Raw genomic sequence first — 10,909 nt, 5'->3', positions numbered from 1 at the left:
AGGTGTTCAAACGTTCGATGTGATAGTGTGTAAAATTTTTATGTGGGAACTAAACAGGGCCAAAGTTTCTATACGAAAGTTGCTTAAAAAAATCATATTGATCAATTTTTGAAAAAAAAACTAGCTAATACTTAATTAATCACGCGCTAAGAGCAGGTAGAATAGCAGACTATAAGCCAGCTATAAACATATTTTAAAGAGATAAAAGAAGAGAGAGAAGAGCAGCGGGCTATAGATCTGTGGCCAGCTGCAGCATGGAATTCAAGACGTAATGTGTGTATGACAGATGGAGCCATATATTAATGGTATAGTAAGCAACTATTGAATGAATTGGCTATTACATTGGCTACAGATGATTTGGAGCTAGCAATTGGCTATACTATTTAACTTGCTCTAATGGACCGCTTCGTTTTCCGAGCGCACTGCACGTGTTGGGAACCCATGGCTCCGAACAAGTATATTTTTCACCTTATCTATCTACCCTATAATTCACCATCTCATTCTTACACCTACTTACTCAATCATCAAATCCAACGAACGAGAATCATCCACCGAATTAAATCCAACGAACCATACCTCCCTCACCTCCCACCGCGCACCGTTCCCATCCACGGAAACCGCATCCGCCATCATCGCCGCTACCTCGCTCTCCCCGCGTATCGTCGTTGTCGTCCCTCGACCGCGCCGCCGCCCCTCGCCTCTGCAAGCGCTGTCGCCCCTCCACCGTGCCGCCGCCTCTCGCCTCTGCAAGCGCCGTCGCCCCCCGCCTCTCCACCGCGCCGCCGCCGGACGGTTTTCATCGATAGGTCACTGACTATCCCTCGCCATCACCCGCGATCCCCCTCCCCCACTGCCGCATCGCCGTCCACGGCCACCATGCCTCATCACTACCCCATCTGCCGACCATCGTCGCCTCGCCGTCAAGTCATCGCTTCCCCGATTTCTCGGTGCTAGCTCACGTCTTCCCATGCAACTTCTCCACCGCGTCGCCACGTCTCCGCTCCTTCTCCTTCATCGCCGACCACCGAGGCCCAAGTGGTCACGCTGACCGACAAGAGTCACCGATCTCTCCCGTCCGCGTCGCCAGTGACGGCCGCCTCACCGATCTCCTCCGCGCCACCGTCGGAACTCCCTCACCAATCTGCTCCGCCCGCGCCGATCTCTCCCGTCCGCGTCGCCAGCGAGGGCAACGCCACCGATCTCCTCCGTGCCACCGCTGGAACACCCACGCCCGCGCCACCGACGACCTAGAAGTAAGTAGTAGTTGCTAGCTCTGGTTGGCAGCACATACACATTTCATCGAGCACGTCTTGAGCGTTCTAGATTTCTTGAGTGCTCTATATTGTGGTCAGATCAACAAGGTATCCCTCTCAGTGCAGGTACTGGTAGCTTGTACTTTTAGATTGTTTAGCTGGCTTAATTGGCTTCGAGCGACTACTTTTTTAATGGACCGATGCTAGGGTTTAGGTTCCGGTTCCACACTTCTAATTCGAGCTCAATGGTTTGGGTTACTCGGAAGAATTCGTCGTGTTTTTTTCTCTCTACATGTGCATGAACTGTAAATTGTTGTTGACCAGAGTCTGGATTGCAATTGGAGGTAGGAAAGTTATTGGACACTGTATATTTTATTTTGGACTTCCTACTTCGTCGAATTCAGAAAACAATATGTATTATGTAACGGTGCTAAGTTAGAATTTTCTTTTGATATCTTGGTTCATGTGGTCAATGTAGTGTGAGTAGATATAGTTTCAGATAATAAAATATTTTGTTACATAACTCGAATCTTTTGTTTTGAATTTGAGTGATTCTCAGAGTCTGTTGGTCGGTGGTGTTCATTACATACTGACATGCCGTGCTAAGTACAGCATATTTGTTATAACAATGTCACAAAATAGTTGCATTTTCAGTATGTTGCTTTAAGCAGCTATTCTATGAGGCTCAATATTATAATATCTTCATTTTGCACATGTTTAAAATTATCTGAAGTAATTTAGCTTTCACAAACAACTCAAAAGTGTAACTCCAATCTATCTGTTATTGATTTGCAGGAGCTTTTGGTTATTGATGATTTGTTATCAGCTCTTGTGGGTATTGAGGGACGTTACATTTCGATTAAAAGAGTACGGGGAAAGGACGGGTATGTTGTCTTCCAGATTGATTCTTAAATGGACCTTGCACTCCAGGTAAGGCCTGAAGAGTACAACAACTGGATCATGAATTGCCTCCAAAAAGGGAGATACGCTTGGTACTTAACTCTTTGGGTTTTTGCAGGAATTAGCTCGTCGAATTTTTTGTGGAGTCCAGATCGCATTTCAAGAGTGGCCTATGAGCACAATGACCTGTGAGCTGTCGTCTCATTTTAGGTAACTTCCTTTTGTTGTTGCACCTTTGTCATCATTTGAAAAAAAAATCGAACTTAATTTAAACATCCTGCTGATCCTTCACTTTCACCAATTATCTTGATTGGCCGAGGAACTGGTCTTGCACCTTTCCAGAGCTTGACCACACAATCAACCCAACTCTGCTATATTGTTTGTACAGCATTATTGGGAGCTGCACTCCAAGTTCATCAATATTGTTTACATTTTTGCCTGTGCAGCTAAAAATCTTATGTTAACATGACATGTTCTTATACATTTATACCCTTTATGCATATTTGAAGGTGTGCTACGGAAATATACTCTCCTTTGACAACTGAGCAAAATGTTGGCGTTTGCGTTCTGGGAGGTGGTCAGGTGGATGATTTATTTACACTTGCAAAAATTTTGGTGGGTTAGGCTACAAGATTGAGCTTCTGGCGGGTTAGGGCACTATATATGCAACCTTGACGCTGCACTGTGCTGGTTAAGGAGCAGCTGAGCAGGCTGTAGATTAAGGTGATGTCCTCTGGTTCTAAATCCTCAAACAAATAAAGATTTTACTGCCAAATTTGACTTGGGTCTTTTATTGTAATTCTATAAATTTGAGCTGACCGTGCATGAAATGAGAGGACTGAGGGGATGGAGGCTGAAGGGGATCGTGGCTTCCGATTGTCTCTCGGCCATTCATCGCATTCATTCAATTGTGAAAGATCGTTATGAAGTTGGCTGCCAGATTGATGCTATCAAGGAGATCGCTGCTATGTTCCTGTCTTATTCTTTTAAACATGTTGAACGCTTGTGTGATTCAGCGGTGCATTATCTGGCTCGTTAATATGAGCACACCCGTTGTATTTTCTATCGATTTGAGATCCCGAACTGAATTCATGGGATGATCTGTAGTGATGCTACTTAATCAGTAAAGTGGTGTGATTGCCGAAAAAGACGTCCTAGACTATGTTTATGTAGTCATACCTACGGCAAGGAGGATGTGCTGCCATTATTTTTGACCTGCTGTGTGTAGTGATTATGCGTTAGTGGGGGCTCATATCAGTCATCAGTCATGTAGGAAAAAAAAGAGAGTAGAGTGGAGAGAGAGAGGAGAAAGAGATGTTTTTTAATGTTATTTTGTATATGACTGATATGTGAGTCAAACAGTCACGTAGGCACCATCGTGACTTGTATACTTGTACTCTCTCCATCCTAAAATATAAGGGATTTTGATTGGATTGGACATTTTATAGTACTATGAATCTGAACAAATTCTCTATCCAGATTTACTATGAAATGTCTCATCCGTCCAAAATCCCTTTTATTTTGGTACAGAGGTAGTACAAGTTTGTGGGTTGTCTGTGCACTAACTAAAATCCTGCCACCGTAACGTTAGTACGGGTATATTACTTAGTCATGATTAAGTGATCAAGGACGGCTCGGTCATGACTCATCAAAAGAGAAAGAACAAAGAGTGAAGACTCAAGATGTGCAAATAGTAATGTTCTTTAATTAGGAGATTTCCTTCTTTCAGAATTAATACGTCTGTTCCAAAATAAATATAATTATTAACGCATCCATACTTTATCAAATCCATACACTGATGTTACCTTTTTGAAACAGGATAGCCAAGGATACCAGCCATATTTTTCTTTTGCACATAATAATCATCATGCGCTTTAACTAAATTCATTATGTGTAAAAGAGAGGTCTTCTCATTCTAAACCTGCACAATAATTAGAAATAAGAATTAATATGTGCATCACCAATTCAAATCAAGATTGAAAAAATAATTCTATTCACTGATACACACATGCGGCTAAAATGAACAGGAAGGTATAGGTTCTTCAGAAAAATGGTCATCGTATAGTCTCCGATGACGAGCCAATCGTACCCAATTAATCATCTCATGTCCAAACACAGACACATCTTGCTTTGGTTCTTTGATGTTCTGATCGTACACTATTTGAACCGCCTCAAAAATAAATTCATCGTCGTCATCCGACGAAGACTTATCATCTAGTAGCATTTGGAGGAAGTTGCATCGACGACTCATTTCTTTGTCTTTTAACACGATGAGGGCATGTAAGGAGAGGTGGGACGGCAACAGTGAGGGATAGAGGGGAGGGGGAAAGGAGAGCTGACGGGGGATGGTGGGGCAGATTGGTGTCGGGGAGGCAGATCAGCATCGATCTGGGAGTGCGTGGGAGAAAAATTACCGTCCGGGCAAGGAGGAGCGCCTGGAGGATAGCGCGATCCTCTTCAGCACGTTAATAGCGGAAAACGGAAAACTAGATATTCATGTTGGTAGTTTAACAGAAGGGTTCACTTTTACTTTTTGGGAATTCAATTTAGGCTCTCTCTCGAAGAGATGAATTTTTCCACTTCCTTCAATTTAGGAAACAAAAACAAAATTTTGGGGTGGGTTATTCACATTATGTTGGTGATGCTCTTAGGAAGAATGCGAAGTACCCACTGCCTCAGCTGGCATATTTTTATTATGTCCCATGAATTCAAATAAGAGTGACCTCGTTGCTTGAATTGATACGTTTATACCTGATTTTGTTATCTAATATGATGAAATTTGGTGAGATGAACATGACAACAATGTATTATACACTACTGGAGAAGTGATCTTTGCTGGGTAGGGGAAAAACCACAATTGTTCCGGTTCAATAAAAAACCGGGACTAAAAACAATTTTTAGTCCCGGTTTATAAGTTCAACAGGAAGATTTGATATTTAGTCTCGGTTGATAACACCAACCGGGACTAAAGATAAGATGATCTTTAGTCCCAGTTCACCGGTTGTCAGGGTGTGTCAAGGACCCGGTGATCTTTAGTCCCGGTTGGTGTTACCAACCGGGACTAAAGATGGCAACGTTAGTCCCAGTTTGTGTTACTAACCGGGATAGTCCCGGTTAGTAACACAAACCGGGACTAAAAGTCCATAAAGTCTTCTTCTTCCTCCAGCTAGCCCGAGAAGACTTCATAGATTTGTTGAGTTTGAGGGGAGGTGCTGCCAAAATTTTTGGTGATTTTGTTTTGGTGAAAATATACAATTTGGAGGTGTCTAAAAGGTTAGCAACTTCATCCTCCTCTACTTTGTGATTAGCATTTGTATTTAGAGATATGTTTTGTAGACCATTTTGCCTCTAGAAATTTGGGAATGGGAGATGATGAGAGAGAAAAGTTTGTGTAGGGGTGAAATAATATAGAAATTTTGTTTATGTAGAATTTGGGAAAAAAACTTGTGATAAAAGAGATGAGAAAGAAAAAGATAGAAAATTATATGAAAAAGATTAGAAAACTTAGTTAATTTAAATTAAATTAAGTAAAACAAATTAAATATTTGTTTACAACTTTAAAATGATGGGGAATGAAAACATGAATAATTTGTGGTATTATTTTATAATCTAATTTGATTATTTTGAATTTGGAAAAAAACTTGTGATAAAAGAGATGAGAAAGAAAATGATAGAAAATTATTGTAAAAGAATAGTAAAGTAAGTTAATTTAAATTAAATATTTATTTACAATATTTATGTGGAATGAAAACATGAATAATTTGTGGTATTATTTTATAATAATTATATATAACTATTGTTAATATTGTTTAATTGGTTTGAATTTCGTGGATTAATTTTTCATGATTTTGTGCTTTTCATGTAGATGGATCGGCAATGGATGCGTGCGGACCGACGGTCAAAAGAGTTTATCGATGGCTTGCATAATTTTCTGAAAGTGGCAGAAGCTAACAAGCAGAATAATGGTTTTATCCGTTGTCCATGCACTAAGTACAAAAACCAGAGAGAGTATTCCACAGTTAGAACTATTCGTATTCACTTGTTTGAGATGGGCTTCATGCTAAGCTATAATGTTTGGACCTCGCACAGGGAGCAAGGGGTTCAAATGGAAGAAGATAAAGTAGAAGACGAGAATATTCTGGACTGGACTCAGTACGGTGGATTTGAAGGAAATACAATGTGCAAGGTGGAAGGGGCTGACGTTGAAGATGATCTTGGTCAGATGTTGCAGGACATCAAGGAGGACTGCGAAAGTGAAAAGGAGGCTCAGAAATTAGAGCGTATGTTAGCGGATCACAAGACGCCGTTGTACCCAGGCTGTGAACAGGGGCACAAAAAATTGGGTACAACTCTGGAATTGTTGCAATGGAAGGCCAAAAATGGTGTCAGTGACAAGGCATTTGGCGAGCTATTGAAACTAGTGAAGAACATTCTTCCGGAGGAAAACAAGTTGCCCAAAACAACATACGAAGCAAAGAAGATAGTCTGCCCTCTAGGACTTGAGATATAAAAGATTCACGCATGTCCGAACGATTGTATCCTCTATCGCGGTGAGGACTACGAGAACCTAGAAGCATGCCCGATCTGTAATGCGCTACGATACAAGATTAGAAGAAACGATCCAGGTGATGTTGACGGACTGCCTTCGAGGAAGAGAATTTCTGCTAAGGTGATGTGGTATTTCCCTATAATACCACGGCTCAAACATTTGTTCAGGAACAAAGAGCATGCAAGATTGATGCAATGGCACGCAGAAGAACGTCAACAAGATGGGATGCTGAGACACCCCGCCGATGGGTCGCAGTGCACTACAGAATCCGGAGCATTCAGGATGAACGCGAGGAAAAGGCCTCGTCCCTTGGAAACTAGGATTCAAGGAGGACAGCCACACGTACAGACGTCGGATCAGGAGCAAGAGAGACACGGAGGCGAAGATCGTAGACCTGGAATACAGGGTTTTTTGCACGAGGCCAGGATAGAAGAGGTGGTAAGGAAGGTGGATGAACGACTGGCCGCACATCGGAGCCAGGAGGCGCCTGTAATGGTCAGTCCCTCAAGAAATCGCAGCAGTTGCACCTCTACGGGATAGGTTGGATCGCAGAGCATGGGAGCAGCGCCAGCTCAGGAAGAAACCACCTATCCTGTTGACGGAATCAAGCATCGGACATCGTGCGAGCTGCATATTCCCTTCAGGAACATGACCATCAAGGTTTGCTCTTGTACTTGTATACATTCCATATGTCGTTGCACACATAGTTTGATTACTAATTTATAACCTCTACTGTCGTCAAGGTGGCATCGAGCATGGCCATCCCAACGGATCCGACAGGGACATACCATTGCAGGCCGATTCCACCTGGGTACTCCAAGGTCGAAATCGAGCAAGTGGAAGCCACCTACGAGGATCTCAAGTTGGAGATACCTGGAGGGGATGGGGAGATGAAACTAGGAGACACAAGTCATGCCATCATACTATGGTGCAAGCGCTACATCGTGTTTCCCAATGCTCGATCCCCTCCTCCTGCACCATCGCATCCGGCTCCTCCATCTCCTCCGTCTCCTCCGGCTCCTCCGCCTCCTCAGTCTCCGCCATCTCCTCCTCCTGCACCCTCCAAGACTCGCCAAGCTGCACCACCTCCTCCGCAGGCACCTTCGAAGAGTCGGCAAGCAACACCACCTCCTCCTGCAAAGACGTCAAGGCCGACGTAGAAGGCCAAAGTTGAACCACAGCTGACTCCCTACACGAAGCCATACTTGTGCACTGAAGAGGAGGTTGACTCCGCGGTGAAAGAGGACGTGAGGAAGCACTTCAAGCCTCGGAGTCCTGAAAAGAAGATTCCTAGAGACCCGAAGACCAAGAAGTTCTTCTAAGGCAGTTGTTTGCCTGGATCTTTCGGTGAGTTGATGATAACTATGATTTGGGAGAAATGTTGACGATCCGACTATAACCGTACAAGACGTTGCGTTGCGCCTTAGCGATCGATACACCTTTCTGTGGGTTGTTGATCTTGCCAATGCAGATCAACCTTATTCCTGCAAACAAATCGAAGAAACAAGCAATAACAAGATAAAAGCAATCTGATATTGCAAATAGGAATTGAACACAAATGATAAGTTGGGGTTACGAAGAACAAACAGACGGACGGTCTAGCTGACACGCATGCTGCAAGCAAGTAGCAACGGCTAAACTTTAATCTAACAAAACCCAAGGTCGTCCTCCACCTGGTTGAGGCCCACCCCACATGGGCCCCACTTGGGCCAGGGTCCTAGACGAAGTTACAAGCCCATAGGTATTACAAGAGACGCAGAACCTTGTTCCTTCAATTGCGCATGACTGAGAAAGAATTTGGCGATGAGGCTGGATCCTTTGGAAAGAAGACTCCGAGAGCTTTCCATCGAGTACTCATGGGCTGAAAACGGAGGTCGTATGCAGATTCGGCGGCCGTTTGAAGCCAGTTGTGCAACAGGGGGTCGAATCGGATTCCAGCACTTGGAGGACTTGAACTTGATATCTTGTTGTTCATCCATGATGTAAGCAACGGTTGTATCCATAGTAGCCATGATCACATCATCCTCCCCTTCTTCATAGAAAACCGTCCTCGATTTTTCCATATGGTGCTCATCGCGTGGTCGATTTAAAACAACCTGTTTCATCCAATCAAAACAAGACAGACTCGAAGTAATATGATTAGAAATAACATGTCTCTCTAGCTTGCAAGTTTTATCCACATGTACAGGAGGCTCTAAATCCGAACATATATAAACTCTATGCACCAAATATATTTCTCTATCATTATATTCACCAAATATATGAAAAATAGTATTAGTTGGACATGGCAAATCAGATTTAGCAAATAATTTCGCCTTCAAACTATTGAGCTCACAAAAATCATCACACTGAATATAGCCCAAAGTATTTAAAGAAGATGTCAATTCACGTTCCTCTACTTCATTAGCAATGTGAATAACATGCTTAAAATCATCACATAAAGAACTAGTATTAGAAATAGCATGTTCGTTCATTAGTTGTGGCATTGATATAAGTGAAGCATTATCACACAACAATTCTTTATCACAAGGAACAGCAAACAAATCAATTTGTGACAAAGGAATCTCAGCAGTTGGTTCCACTAATGGTTGCTCTACTATAGCATGAAAAGTGGATAAATTCAATTTATTAACAACACACTCACCTTGATTAATTTTAGCACCATTAAGTTTACCTTTGATACCCTCTTCAGATGGTGGAGGTGCCTCGACTTTGAGTGTGAACAATGGGATTGGCGGTTCATTTATGCCTCTCTCCTCTTTTCTGTCATTATGCACTTCCTGCAAATGGTTAGTAATAGAAGGCAAAAACATAGCGTATTGCTTTTTCATGCCCTCCTCTATTTGATTTTCAGCATTGCGAGCAAGTTGTATCAAATAAGAAAGAGATGTATATCTTTGACATCAAGCATGTCCTGAATTTCTTTGTAAAGCCCACGTAAAAACATCAATTCTGTAGCTTCTTTGCATTCATCTAAACCACAACGTAATAAACAAGCATGCATATCATGATAGTATGAAGTAGCAGTTCTATTATCTTGTTTTAAGCATTGCAGTTTGTTGAGCAAAATGTCAGCATAATACATGGGAACATAAACATCTCTCATATATCGTTTAAGGTCTTTCGAAGATTATAGTATTTTATTATGCCTACAAAGATGTTTCCAATCAAAAAAAACATTTTTAATAAGAACACGAGAGGCACTGTCACACCTTGAAGTTCCCCTACTTTGCTTTAAATTCATAAAATAAATCATCCGAAGAAATTGTTGTATTAACCTAGAGCTAATTCCTTAATTAATAAATGCAAAGAATAATCGGAAATGGCATGTGGAATTTTTCTTGGGTTCTACATGTCAAAATATGCTAACATGATTTTTAGTGGAATTTTCAGAGCCTTAGAAGTAATTTTAACCAAATAAAAGCTATAAAGTGCAATATTTAATCCCTAGAAATTCCCTTTTTTCCCTTTTCTTTCTTTTTCCCCCTTTTTCCCCCTCTTGGGCCGCCAGCCCATTTCTTCCTGCGCCGCCGGCCAACTTCTCCCTTCCCCTCCCGTAGTCCACCCGGCCTCCCTCTCTCTCTGAGACGCTGACAAGTGGGGCCCACCTATCGGCCCTTCCCCTACCTCCAGCCGCCGAAGGAGCGGCCTCCTCAACCGCTGCCCCGCCTCGCCGCGCCACTCGCCCATCTCCCGCAACTGCTGCCCCATTCCCGCCCACGCGCGCACGCCCACAAGGGCGGGATTCAATTTGAATCTCCCCCGTCTCTCTCTCTCTCTCCACCCCACGTCGCCGGCGGCACTTCCCCTCCAAATTCGGGCGGTTCCCAGCCATGTCCGCCCTCCCCGCGCATATAAAAAGCAAACCCGCGTCCTCCTCTCCCTTTTCCCATTTTTGCCGCGCTCTCCTACGCTCTCTACCACCGCCGCGCCGTGCACCGCTAGCGCCGCCACCCACCGCCGCCCACCGCCGCCTCCGGCCGCGTGCTACCACCGCTATAGCCGCCGCCACGCCGCGCAATCACCGCCGTCGCGCTCACCGAGCCCAAACGCACCTCAGCCACCGCTCGCTTGCCGTACGCCGCCGCCACATCGCTCTCACCATGCACCGCCACCCACTGCTGCCTCCATCCGCCGCTAGCCGCGGTTAGCTCCACTGTCGCGCCGCTCCATTGCCGCCGTTGGCCTCGCGAGGTCGAGGGCTGCA

The 10,909-nt window shown here is 43.7% G+C and overlaps 1 long non-coding RNA gene across 1 annotated transcript; it reads left to right on the top strand.

Annotated features, from left to right (window-relative positions):
• The first annotated feature begins 582 nt into the window (after positions 1-582).
• LOC127763634 (uncharacterized) lies at positions 583-3,555 on the top strand. The gene is made up of 4 exons (XR_008015730.1): positions 583-1,253; positions 2,049-2,183; positions 2,272-2,363; positions 2,663-3,555. It is a non-coding gene; the product is annotated as an uncharacterized LOC127763634 (long non-coding RNA).
• The last annotated feature ends 7,354 nt before the right edge of the window (positions 3,556-10,909 follow it).

Source organism: Oryza glaberrima, chromosome 2, assembly GCF_000147395.1.
Source record: "Oryza glaberrima chromosome 2, OglaRS2, whole genome shotgun sequence".
Taxonomy (NCBI): Eukaryota; Viridiplantae; Streptophyta; class Magnoliopsida; order Poales; family Poaceae; genus Oryza; species Oryza glaberrima.
This window is presented reverse-complemented; position numbering and strand designations above follow the sequence as displayed.